Source organism: Primulina huaijiensis, chromosome 10 (genome assembly GCF_012295235.1).
Source record: "Primulina huaijiensis isolate GDHJ02 chromosome 10, ASM1229523v2, whole genome shotgun sequence".
Lineage (NCBI taxonomy): Eukaryota > Viridiplantae > Streptophyta > Magnoliopsida > Lamiales > Gesneriaceae > Primulina > Primulina huaijiensis.
Window position 1 is genome coordinate 19,540,385 of NC_133315.1, and position 12,038 is coordinate 19,552,422.

Below are 12,038 nucleotides of genomic sequence, written 5' to 3' on the forward strand. Positions count from 1 at the left end.
AAAAAAGTAAAAATCTCAAACTCTCAAAATTATCACACTACACACTTTATAATATTTTTCTCTCAACTCAATTGTGATTTTCTTCACAAATGAGAGATCTATTTATAGAAAATTTTTACAAATAATCCAAAAATAAAATACATCATTACCTACATCATCACACACTAATTTTCAATATTCAACACCTAATTTTACCTAATTTTCAACATTCAACATTCACATTTTCAACACAAATATTTAACACATTTTTAAATAATTTTTCAACACTCCCCCTTGTGATGATGATCATAATGATTGTATACATTACGTGTTTTTATACTGCCTCGTTAAAAACCTTACTAGGAAAAACCCATTGGGATAAAAACCATAGTAAGGGAAAAAGAGTGCAGTCACGTAAACTCCCCCTCATGTTGACACGAACAATTCTTCACAAATTTCGTAGATTGCGCATCCCAATATTATATATGTGCTTTCTGAATATTGTCGTAGGAAGTGCCTTTGTGAAGAGATCTGATGAGTTTTCACTTGATTGAATGTGACGAACATCAATACATTTATTCTTCTCAAGCTCCTTGGTGAATGCGAAGAACTTAGGAGGAATATGTTTAGTTCTGTCGCTTTTTATGTATCCTTCTTTCATTTGAGCAACACATGCAGCATTATCTTCATATAGTATCACAGGCTTCTCGTCGAATGATAATCCGCATGAGATTTGGATATGTTGAGTCATTGATTTTAACCACACACATTCACGGCTTGCTTCATGTAGTGCAATAATCTCGGCATGATTTGATGAAGTTGTTACAAGTGTTTGTTTCTGTGAACGCCAAGAAATTGCAGTGCCTCCACGAGTAAATACATATCCAGTTTGAGAACGTGCTTTGTGTGGATCAGATAAGTATCCAGCATCGGCATAACCAATTATACTTGGATTAGCATCTTTTGAATACAAAAGTCCCAAGTCTGTCGTTCCTCGTAGATAACGGAATATATGTTTAATTCCGTTCCAATGTCTCTTTGTTGGATATGTGCTAAATCTTGCCAATAAATTTACGGCAAAAGATATATCAGGCCTTGTACAATTTGTAAGATACATAAGGGCACCGATAGCACTTAGATATGGTACTTCTGGACCAAGAATATCTTCATCATCTTCACATGGACGGAATGGATCCTTTTCTATGTTTAATGATCTAACAACCATTGGAGTACTTAAAGGATTTGATTTGTCCATATTAAAACGTTTAAGGATCTTTTCTGTATAATTTGTCTGGTGAACAAATATTCCACATTCTTTTTGTTCAATTTGTAAACCCAGACAATACTTGGTTTTTCCAAGATCCTTCATTTCAAATTCTTCTTTCAAGTATGACACAACTTCTTGAATTTCCTTATTTGTTCCAATGATGTTTAAATCATCAACATATACAGCAATAATTACGCATCCGGATGTTGTTTTCTTAATGAAAACACAAGGGCATATTGAATTATTTACATATCCCTTTTTCATCAAGTGATCACTTAGCCTATTATACCACATTCTGCCGGATTGCTTCAACCCATATAATGATCTTAGTAATTTCACAGAATAACATTCTCTGGGTTTTGAACTTTGTGCTTCAGGCATCTTAAATCCTTCAGGGATTTTCATATATATATTACTATCAAGTGATCCATATAAGTAGGCTGTAACAACATCCATAAGACGCATTTCTAAATTTTCAGATACTGCCAAGCTAATCAAATACCGAAACGTAATTGCATCCATCACAGGAGAATACGTTTCTTCATAATCAATTCCAGGCCTTTGAGAAAAACTTTGTGCAACAAGTCGAGCTTTATATCTTACTATTTCATTTTTCTCATTTCGCTTTCGAATAAAAACTAATTTGTATCCAACAGGTTTTACACCTTCAGGTGTAAGAACTATAGGTCCAAAAACATTACGTTTATTTAGCGAATCTAATTCAACCTGGATGGCATCTTTCCATTTTATCCAATCCTGCCGATTTTTACATTCACCAAAAGATTTTGGTTCATGATCTTCATTATCATTTATGATGTCGATTGTCACATTATAAGAAAATATATCATCAATTTCTTCTATATCTTTTCGTTTCCATATTTTTCCAGTATTAATATAATTGATAGATATTTCATGATTCTCGTCAGTTTGTGGTTCTGACAGAACATTTTCATCATCATGTGTTTTTTCAGGAATAATATTCTCTATTTTGTGATCATCATGTGTTTCTTCAGGAACATCATTCTCTATTTTGTGATCATTGTGTTTCTCTATGAATTTTCTTTTTCGAGGATTTTTATCCTTGGAACCGACTGGGCTTCCATGCTTCAGGCGTTTTACGACATCATGACTTTGTTCAATTTGTTTCTTTGGAATTTCAATTCGATCAGGAGCATTTACATCATGTATATATGATTTAGTTACCCTTTTTGAATCTGTAAATGCATCTGGGTGATATTCTTTGCAAGTGCACAATTTGCTGTACATCTTTTTCACATTGTTGTGTTCTTGTATCCAGATGTAACAATGATGATACATACCATGTAATTTCCTTTTCGGTATGTTTCTTGTCTTCCCCTAACATTGAGAAGATTTCCTCATTAAAATGACAATCAGCAAAACGTGCTATGAACACGTCGCCTGTCTGAGGTTCAAGATATCGAATGATTGATGGACTATCATAACCGATATAAATACCAATCTTTCTTTGAGGTCCCATTTTCTTTCGTTGCGGTGGTGCAATAGGCACATACACCATACATCCAAAAATTCTCAAATGAGAAATGTCTGGTTCTTTACCAAATGCAAGCTGCAATGAGGAGTATTTATGATATGCACTTGGTCTGATGCGAATTAATGCAGCGGCATGTAAAATTGCATGTCCCCATATAGAAATAGGGAGCTTTGTTTTCATAATCATTGGTCTAGCAATCATTTGCAGACGTTTAATCAATGATTCAGCCAATCCATTTTGAGTATGTACATGAGCAACATGATGCTCAACAATGATTCCCATAGACATACAATAATCATTGAAAGTCTGGGAAGTAAATTCACCAGCATTATCAAGTCTAATTTTCTTGNTGTATAATGCAATCCAGTAGGGAGCATTGGTAGTTTTTCAATCACATATTTCTTTCCTGATTTATATGTGGTAAGACACATATATTTCTCATTCCCTTCATTCATTGTTTGAGTATCGTACCCATGGGAGTATATATCATTAAAACTCAACAAATTTCTTTTCGATTGTGGTGAATACAAAGCATCATTAATCAAAAATTTTGTACCATTAGGTAACAAAAATTGTGCTTTACCACAACCTTTAATCAAGTCTACAGGACCTGATATTGTATTCACCATTGTTTTTGTTGGTTTTAGTTCCAAGAAATATCTTTTATCTCGGAGGATAGTGTGCGTTGTACCACTATCGGGTATGCAAACTTCAGCTTTGCTGATAGCATTTTCCATATTTGAACTTCAAAAAATATGCAATGAAAAAAAATTAATGACAATACATATTTAAATATAACACATATCATAATTGTACAATAAAACATTATCATATAAATACATGAAAAATAAATTATTGTACATTTATATTCTACCACTATATTGTTCATTTTCAGAGAAATCATTGAGAAAATCTGCAGCATCAATATTGTTCATTTCTATCCCACCAACATATTGATCATTTCCAGAGAAATCATTCATAAAATCAGCAGCATCAAAATGAGTTGAATCACTCAAACGGTCACTTCGCTCAGTGAAGTTGGTCTCCTTTTCTTTCCCCTTTATCGATTCTTTATAAAGTTTGCAAAGATGCTCAGGGGCTCGACAAATACGAGACCAATGTCCTGGAGTACCGCATCTGAAACAAGAACTTTCAAATCTTTTCGAGTGATTTTCATTAACACTCATGTTTTCTTGATGCCTTTTCTGTGGATGGTTTGGGACGTTATTTTGAGATGAGTTATAGAAATAACTATCTCGATTATTTTCAAAACCACGGCCGCGTCCACGACCACGACCACTTCCTCGTCCACGTCCACGTCCACGACCTCGACCTCGACCTCGACCTCGACCAAAACCTTGTCTTTGAATTTGATTTTGGTTTCCAGGTTTAAATTCATTTTTACTTACAGCATTTACTTCTGGAAATGCTGTTGATCCAGTGGGTTGGGACTGATGATTTCTCATTAATAGCTTGTTGTTCTTTTCCGCCACAAGAAGACAGGCGATGAGTTCAGAATATCTCGCAAATCCACGCACTCTATATTGTTGCTGTAGTGTTATATTTGATGCGTGAAACGTGGAAAATGTTTTTTCAAGCATTTCCGATTCTGTAACCTCATGTCCACAAAATTTTAACTGCGAGATTATTCTATACATCGCTGAATTGTAATCACTGACTTTTTTAAAGTCTTGGAATCTTAACATATTCCATTCATCACGGGCGGTCGGAAGTATAACTTCCCTTATATGTTCAAATCTCTCTTTTAATCCTTTCCACAGAGCCATGGGATCTTTTTCGATGAGATATTCACATTTTAAACCTTCATCAAGGTGTCGTCGTAAAAATATTATAGCTTTTGCTTTTTCTTGTGATGAAGATATACCATTTTCTTTAATGGTCTCGCTTAGACCCAATGACTCAAGATGCATTTCTACATCAAGAGTCCATGGCATATAGTTTTTCCCAGTAATATCAAGAGCGATGAATTCGAGCTTTGCCAAGTTTGCCATGGTGGTACTAAAAATTACGATGCATTTTATTAGTTAATGAATATTGCAATACAAAGTAATGGATAAACAACAAGTACAAGTATTCGTAAAAATAAAGAAAACACACGAGGAGGATATTCTCCGATAAATACAAGACTGGTGAGTATGATAACCAAAATAATTAAAAATAACCTCGTGAAAGCCATCTTCTTTTTTTCTTCGAAAATTTGATGAAGAATAATTTTTAGAGAAGAAGAGAAAGTTGGAGTGATTGAATGTATTTGTGAGATTGTATTTATAGAGCAAAAACTAGCCGTTTTGTTACCGTTTATTACCGTTGGTGTATAAGAAAATAAATGTATGTATTTGTATAATTTTATGGTAATAATATGGTGTATATAATATTAGCCATATTTAAATAATTATGTATATCATATCACATTATTATAATTAGGTGTCATAAGTTATTTTGTTTAAAAACCTTATAGGCTTTTATACTTGTCGTATCCCTTACCGGGAGTGTGGGATGTCGTCTTAACATTCTCACAGGATTTATAACAAGTTTTTGAAAAAATTATTTTTATTATTTCTAATAATAACATTATATTATATATTAAATATATAAACAATAAATAAATAACAGTAAAATAAATATTATTATTTTTGTTACCTTTTTCTTCTGTTCGGAGCTTGGAAAAATATGGAAGACTTTTAGAGCTTCGTGCTGATAACGTGTTGTGAAAAAGTAAGAATTTTACGGTAAAAAGTAAAAATCTCAAACTCTCAAAATTATTACACTACACACTTTATAATATTTTTTTTCTCAACTCAATTGTGATTTTCTTCACAAATGAGAGATCTATTTATAGAAAATTTTTACAAATAATCCAAAAATAAGATACATCATTACCTACATCATCACACACTAATTTTCATTATTCAACACCTAATTTTACCTAATTTTCAACATTCAACATTCACATTTTCAACACAAATATTTTTCACATTTTTAAATAATTTTTCAACAATCACATGTTTATTAAGACATTAAGTTTTTCTAGCTTTTGTAAAATAAGATAAGAATAGTTTGACTCTGCACATTTTAAAAATCCTATTACAAAATATTGCCCTTTTTAAACTTAGTACAAGTAATTAAATGATTTCATATCAATTTATTAATTTCTAAAACTTTAAAATAATAATTTTCGTGCGTGACAAAATCATAATTTGATTTTTTTTTTAAAAAAAGAGTAGCAACAATTATGTACAAAATTTGACGTTTCATGAACTTTAAAAAAACAGTGAGATTATTTTCAATATATACCTTATAGTAATATTTAACGTTTATTTTTGAAAATTTTTAAAATATTAACCGTATTCAAACTAATTTTTTGAAAAATAACACTTCCAAAATGTATTTGAATGTGATCAAAATTATTTTGCTTAGTTTTTCGTTTATTTTATTTGTTTTGAATTGAATTTAAAGCTACAAAGACTTTATGGTCAACTCTCGATTCTTTATTTCTTTCCCCTTTTTGGATAGAATTTTCAAGCCAAGAAATACTCCAAAACAGACGTCTGATGCCCCGTTTACACTCATCTTTAATGCCCCACTAGACTGAGATGTGCTCCGCTACCATATTCTTGAACCCCATCTCCAGTTACCCTTCAGCACCACACACTTTCCCTCCAAAACTTCAGAGTTTTCATCCAAGATTCAATTTTTGTGCTTTACCATTAAAGAAGATGTCTAGTATCGGTGGGATTGACTTCAAAACCAGTGCTGGTGGGAATTACAGTGCTGTTAGTGATGATGATGGGATTGTTACGCTGAGGGAATATATGGGGAAAGGAGGAGAAAATGTGGGAGATGAATTGGTGGTGTTGTTCAGTCATTTGGAGTATGCTTGCAAGAGGATTGCTGCTCTTGTGGCTTCACCTTACAACTCCACTCTTGGTAAAAAATTTGGTGCTGTTGGTGGGAGTGATGACAGGGATAAGCCTAAGCCTCTTGATATTGTGGCTGTAAGTTTATTGATCAATTTTGTTGTTGAAGAATGTTACTGTGATTTGTATGTGTTTAAATTTTCATAAAGCTACATTTGGATGTACATGTTTCTGGGTGTGTGGGTGAGATCCTAATTGGGGAGGAACATTGAGTTTTCTTTCCTCGATAGTTTGCTTTTGGCAATGGCGGACCTGGTAGTTAGTTGATGTTGAAGCTTTATGTTTTTGGAAAGTTACATTCTGCTTTCCATGCTGATTCTGCCCACGCGTTTGGTCGTTGCGTCGTGGCTCTATGTAGGGTTACATGGATTAGTATCAGAGCTTGTCACTGTCGACTAAAGTCAAGGTTTAACCACCAAGTTCAACGGATCGGTGTGATTCCTCTTTGCATTGGATGTGAGAATATCAAACCTTGAAATTATGAATTTAAGATAGATATGGCTGTGATATTGTTGGCCTTGGGGTTTGTATAAGTTTAAAGGGTGTTGATTGGCAGAGAGCTGAGCTACGTTTGCTTATTGCTGTGATGTAGTTATGAAATAAATAGTTACCCAAATTCGTGTGTGAAAAAATGGCTGCGAAATGGAGATCCCATATCATTCTATGATGATAAAGCATTGATTTATTAAGTTACTAAGATACTTGAAACACATATAATTCCATCAGGCTGCTAGTTTGAAACAAGCTACCTTATCATTTACAACATGTTCTTTAAGTATGAATTACCTACTTCCAATCGGAAAGTTTGTATGTTTTAAGTTGTAATCGGTAATCCCATGCAAGACTAATGAACCTGTATTTCTCTTCGGTGTTGTCGCCATGCTTGTTTCACCTACATTGATTCATTAATAACTAGATGTGAAAGCATGCACTATTCTGATGTTCAAAATATTTTTTGGATGTAGAATGATATAATATTATCATCATTAAGGAAATCTGGAAAAGTTTCAGTAATGGCCTCAGAAGAAGACGATGCTCCTGTTTGGCTAGCTGATGATGGCCCTTTTGTAGTCGTATTAGATCCTCTCGATGGATCCCGAAACATTGATGCCTCTATTCCTACGGGAACAATTTTCGGTATCTATAACCGTCTCGTAGAGCTCGATCATCTGCCTGCAGAGGAGAAAGCGATGCTGAATTCCCTCCAGAGTGGGACCAGGCTTGTGGCTTCTGGATATGTTCTCTACTCATCGGCTACAATATTGTGTACCAGCTTTGGGTCTGGGACACATGCATTTACCCTCGATCATTCAACGGGCGACTTTATTCTAACACATCCACACATAAAGATTTCTCATCGAGGTAAAATTTTTGTATATGAACATCTCATATCATATGCTGCAGTGGAGCAAAAAACAAAGAAAAGCCTATGCAAAAACTGAAAGTAGGCTGCAAATAAATACTTCCCAAACTTTCATATTCGACTGCATGCTTGAATGTTTTTAGCCGGCTCGAAATGTTGGCTTTAAGCTTGAAGTTGGTCTTTTAAAAAAAAATCAGTTTGACTCGGAATACAAATTCAAATATCACTTAGTTTGGTTCGAATTTTTATTATTAATATCTATTAAGCAAAGTCTTGCATTACATCTGGAGCTCGTGAACTCGTTTGATTATATATAATAATATTTATATTCAAGTTTTTGGCCTCGAATTCGGTTCAAGAATATATTTCAACTTGTTTGAGCTGAGCTTTCATTCAATAATTTTGCATACAAATTGGATGATAATCAAGTTGACTCGATTCAGTTGTAGCCTGATTGAAAGCTCATCACTGATTATTGCTGTAACATATATATTTGTTTTTTACTCTGTCAGGGCAAATCTATTCGGTCAATGATGCACGATACTTCGACTGGCCTGAAGGTTTAAGGCGATACATAGATACTGTGAGACAGGGCAAGGGTCAACACCCTAAAAAGTATTTGGCCCGGTACATATGTTCACTTGTTGCTGATTTCCACGGACGCTGTTATATGGCGGACTCGCGATGAATCCAAGAGACCATCTTCGCCTGGTCTATGAAGCAAATCCGCTTAGTTTCCTAGCTGAGCAAGCCGGGGGCAAAGGCTCAGATGGGAAAGGTAGAATCTTGTCCCTCCAACCGGTCAAGCTGCACCAGAGACTTCCTCTATTTCTTGGAAGTCCAGGTGATATAGAAGAGTTGGAGAGTTATGGAGATGTACAGCAGAAGGTGAATCCTGGATATGAAGTTTGATTATATAGTCGAGTTTTCTGTGTTTTTTCGAGCAGTTTAGTTGGTTGTTCATTGGATCCCCAGGTATATGTTCTAATAGTGTACATGGTAGAAATGTGAAAATGATGGACTCATGTAAAAAAATGTGCCTTTTTTGAACGGATATTTGTCAACATTATCGGAGCTATCTCATTTCTTGCAGTCCATGGGGACCTCGAACTGGCGATTCTTGACAAGAATGGGAATATGATTGAATTTAAAAATATAAATAAATGACGATATAATTGTACCATATAATATAAAAATTAGTTAGTTTCAGAGCTCAACTTTAATTAAATAGTTAAATTATACATATAAATTACAAATATGATTAATATATATTAAAAATATTTGTTTATAGTTTATTTAATAAAAAATTTAGTTCCAAAATTAATTAGTTCACAACATATGTGTAGAGACGTAACTTATATAAAATCAAACAACATTGATTTTATTATCCTATTAATACCTTATTAATATTTCACTCTATCCATTTATGTATATTATTTAACAAAATTATATTTTTCTTTTTCAGAAATCATAAAAAATTCTAAAAAAATATATGTTTTAATTATTGGGAATATATATATATAAAATAGAAGAAAAAAATATTTAGATGTGAGCCAGAGTTGAACAGATTCTCTCCATCTTCCTCCGCCCCACCCACCCCACGTACGCACACTGCTATACACTAAAACGTAACTATACATACAGAGAAGAATAATGGAAAGTCCCTTCCACTTTCCACCAGCAAAACGCCACGTCCACGGTGCTTCAATGACTGTGGATGAACCCACAGAGGATTTTAAATAATAGTTTTGGGAGATTAAAACAAAGGATACTACTTATTTTTTTATGAGTTACTTTCTATTATGCATATTGATAATTGAATAATGTAATATTTCGTTTGATAATTATTATTAAGTTATTCTTGAATTTGATATTAGTGTGAATTATATTTATCAAATTTAACTAAATGTAATGATTTGAAAAGTACGTGAATGACAACTATTTATAGTTGGATAAAATATTGAAAAATGAGGCGGTGATAATGAAACGTCTCCCGTTTTAAAAGTGCGGAATATTTTTTTTTTTTTTTAAAAACTCGCAATTACAAAATGAAATTTAAAATAATCGTATTTATTTGCCAATAAAAGTAGTGCAGTTTAAAAATAACTAACGTCATCCAAAATCAACGTAAACGTAAACGTGTAAAAATCGTAAAATCATCAACATATAAAAATGCGTAACTCCTATCAAAACACATGAATCAATATGCGGAAAAATAATGGTCATCGGGTTGTATCACCGCACATGCCGCCTGCCTACTCAGTCTTCGGCACCTCTGGTTCCTTGATCAAAATGCTCACCTGCATCACACACGCCTAGTGAGTCTAAAGACTCAACACGCCTGTACCAGTAATAGCAAGTACATATACGTAGCACACAACAGTGAAAAATAGCATAATAAACATACATTTCATGAGCTTAAAAACATGAACATGAACGTGTCGTGTAAAATCGTAACGTGTCAAAACATGTCTCATCATGTTATCATATCGTATGCGTAACGGTGACCTGTCAAAACATGGTAATAGCATGTATCATCGTATCAGCATATACGTGTTAAAATCTTAATTTGAATTCCGTTCATTAGCTGTGACTTTCGTATCATCATGTCAGTTGATGGATCCATCTACGTGTAACCGCGGTACCCGGCCGCGGGGATCATCAGCGACCGCATTACCCGTCCACTGAGTCCGGGCCTTACATGTCATCGTGTCATCATGTTAGTCACAACTAAATCACTTCCTTCAAAACGTGTCATCATATACATCACTTAATAAAAACATGCATATACATAATTTTTCCTTTAAACCAAGCATGTACCGTATTTATCATACTTGCGTAAAAATCGTAAACATGATGCATAATCATTTAAAATATCTTAATTTGTGCTCAAGGCGCTGCCAGGACCAAACCTCACTTCGGGTACAAAATGACCATTTTGCCCCTGGAACCCGAAAATTAGCGTTTCATCCCTGGACCTCTAAAATTGACCCGAAGCTTACCAAATTGCTTAAAATGTCCCAAAACATTTTAAAAAGCATTCCTAGACGTAAACCCGAGCCCAAACTCAAACTTAACCGACTCGTTTTAAAACTTGGATCGAGGTCCCGGTTTTAATCCGAATCGACTCGAAACACTTCCCAAATTTTTCCCAACTTTCTACCATATCTTAGAAATACTTAAAAGAACCTGAACTAAAATTTTCGACCCAAAACTCACGGCTGAAATTCCCAATCTTTGACAAAACTCTCGGCCCCTTCCCAAAATCACTCCTTCATGCACTACCTTCCCTAAAACTCACGCCATCGGCCACACCCGACGCACCAGCCACGAACCCATCTACTAAAGACCTAGCCCAGACCCCGAGGAGCCTACCAACACCAAGAACCCAGCCTCATGCAGCCTACACTAACAGACCCGCTAGCTAGCACTTGCCAAGACCGTACCCGAGTTTTCTTCTCGATGGCGTGCGGCTGGCGCTTCAGGTGGTTCCAGCGGTGGTTGGGCCTCCCTGAGTCATGACTCAGACCCACCGGGGTCTGGTCCAAGCCCCGGTTCAACCCCTGCACCGATCGTTCCAACCCAAGCGAGCCACAGCCCCCAACGAGCACCGTCCCAAACTCTCGATGTAGCCACTTCCAGCGACCCCGATCTGTAATGCTCCCAAAAACGCTAAATGACACCCATATCAGACCCTTAACAACTCGTCCCAGCAATCCCCTTGCACAGGTCATCAAACCGTGAGTGGATGAAAGTAGTGCATAAACATGAAACAACCGAATAACCTCCGTGCATGAAACTGGATCGAGACTTTCACAAAATATTAAGCACACATCAGTATATATATAGCGTATAAGATGCAGAAAAAAAGGTACTTAGCGTACCTTGGTGATTAATCTTTAACAAACGATCGAGGAATGCACGGCCAAAGGGAAAAGCTTTTGCTTGATCAAGGGAAATGGAGACACCGAATCCTTA

The 12,038-nt window shown here is 35.0% G+C and overlaps 1 pseudogene; it reads left to right on the top strand.

Moving 5' to 3' along the window:
• The first annotated feature begins 6,284 nt into the window (after positions 1-6,284).
• LOC140985661 (fructose-1,6-bisphosphatase, cytosolic-like) lies at positions 6,285-9,152 on the top strand (annotated as a pseudogene).
• Positions 9,153-12,038: the final 2,886 nt, after the last annotated feature.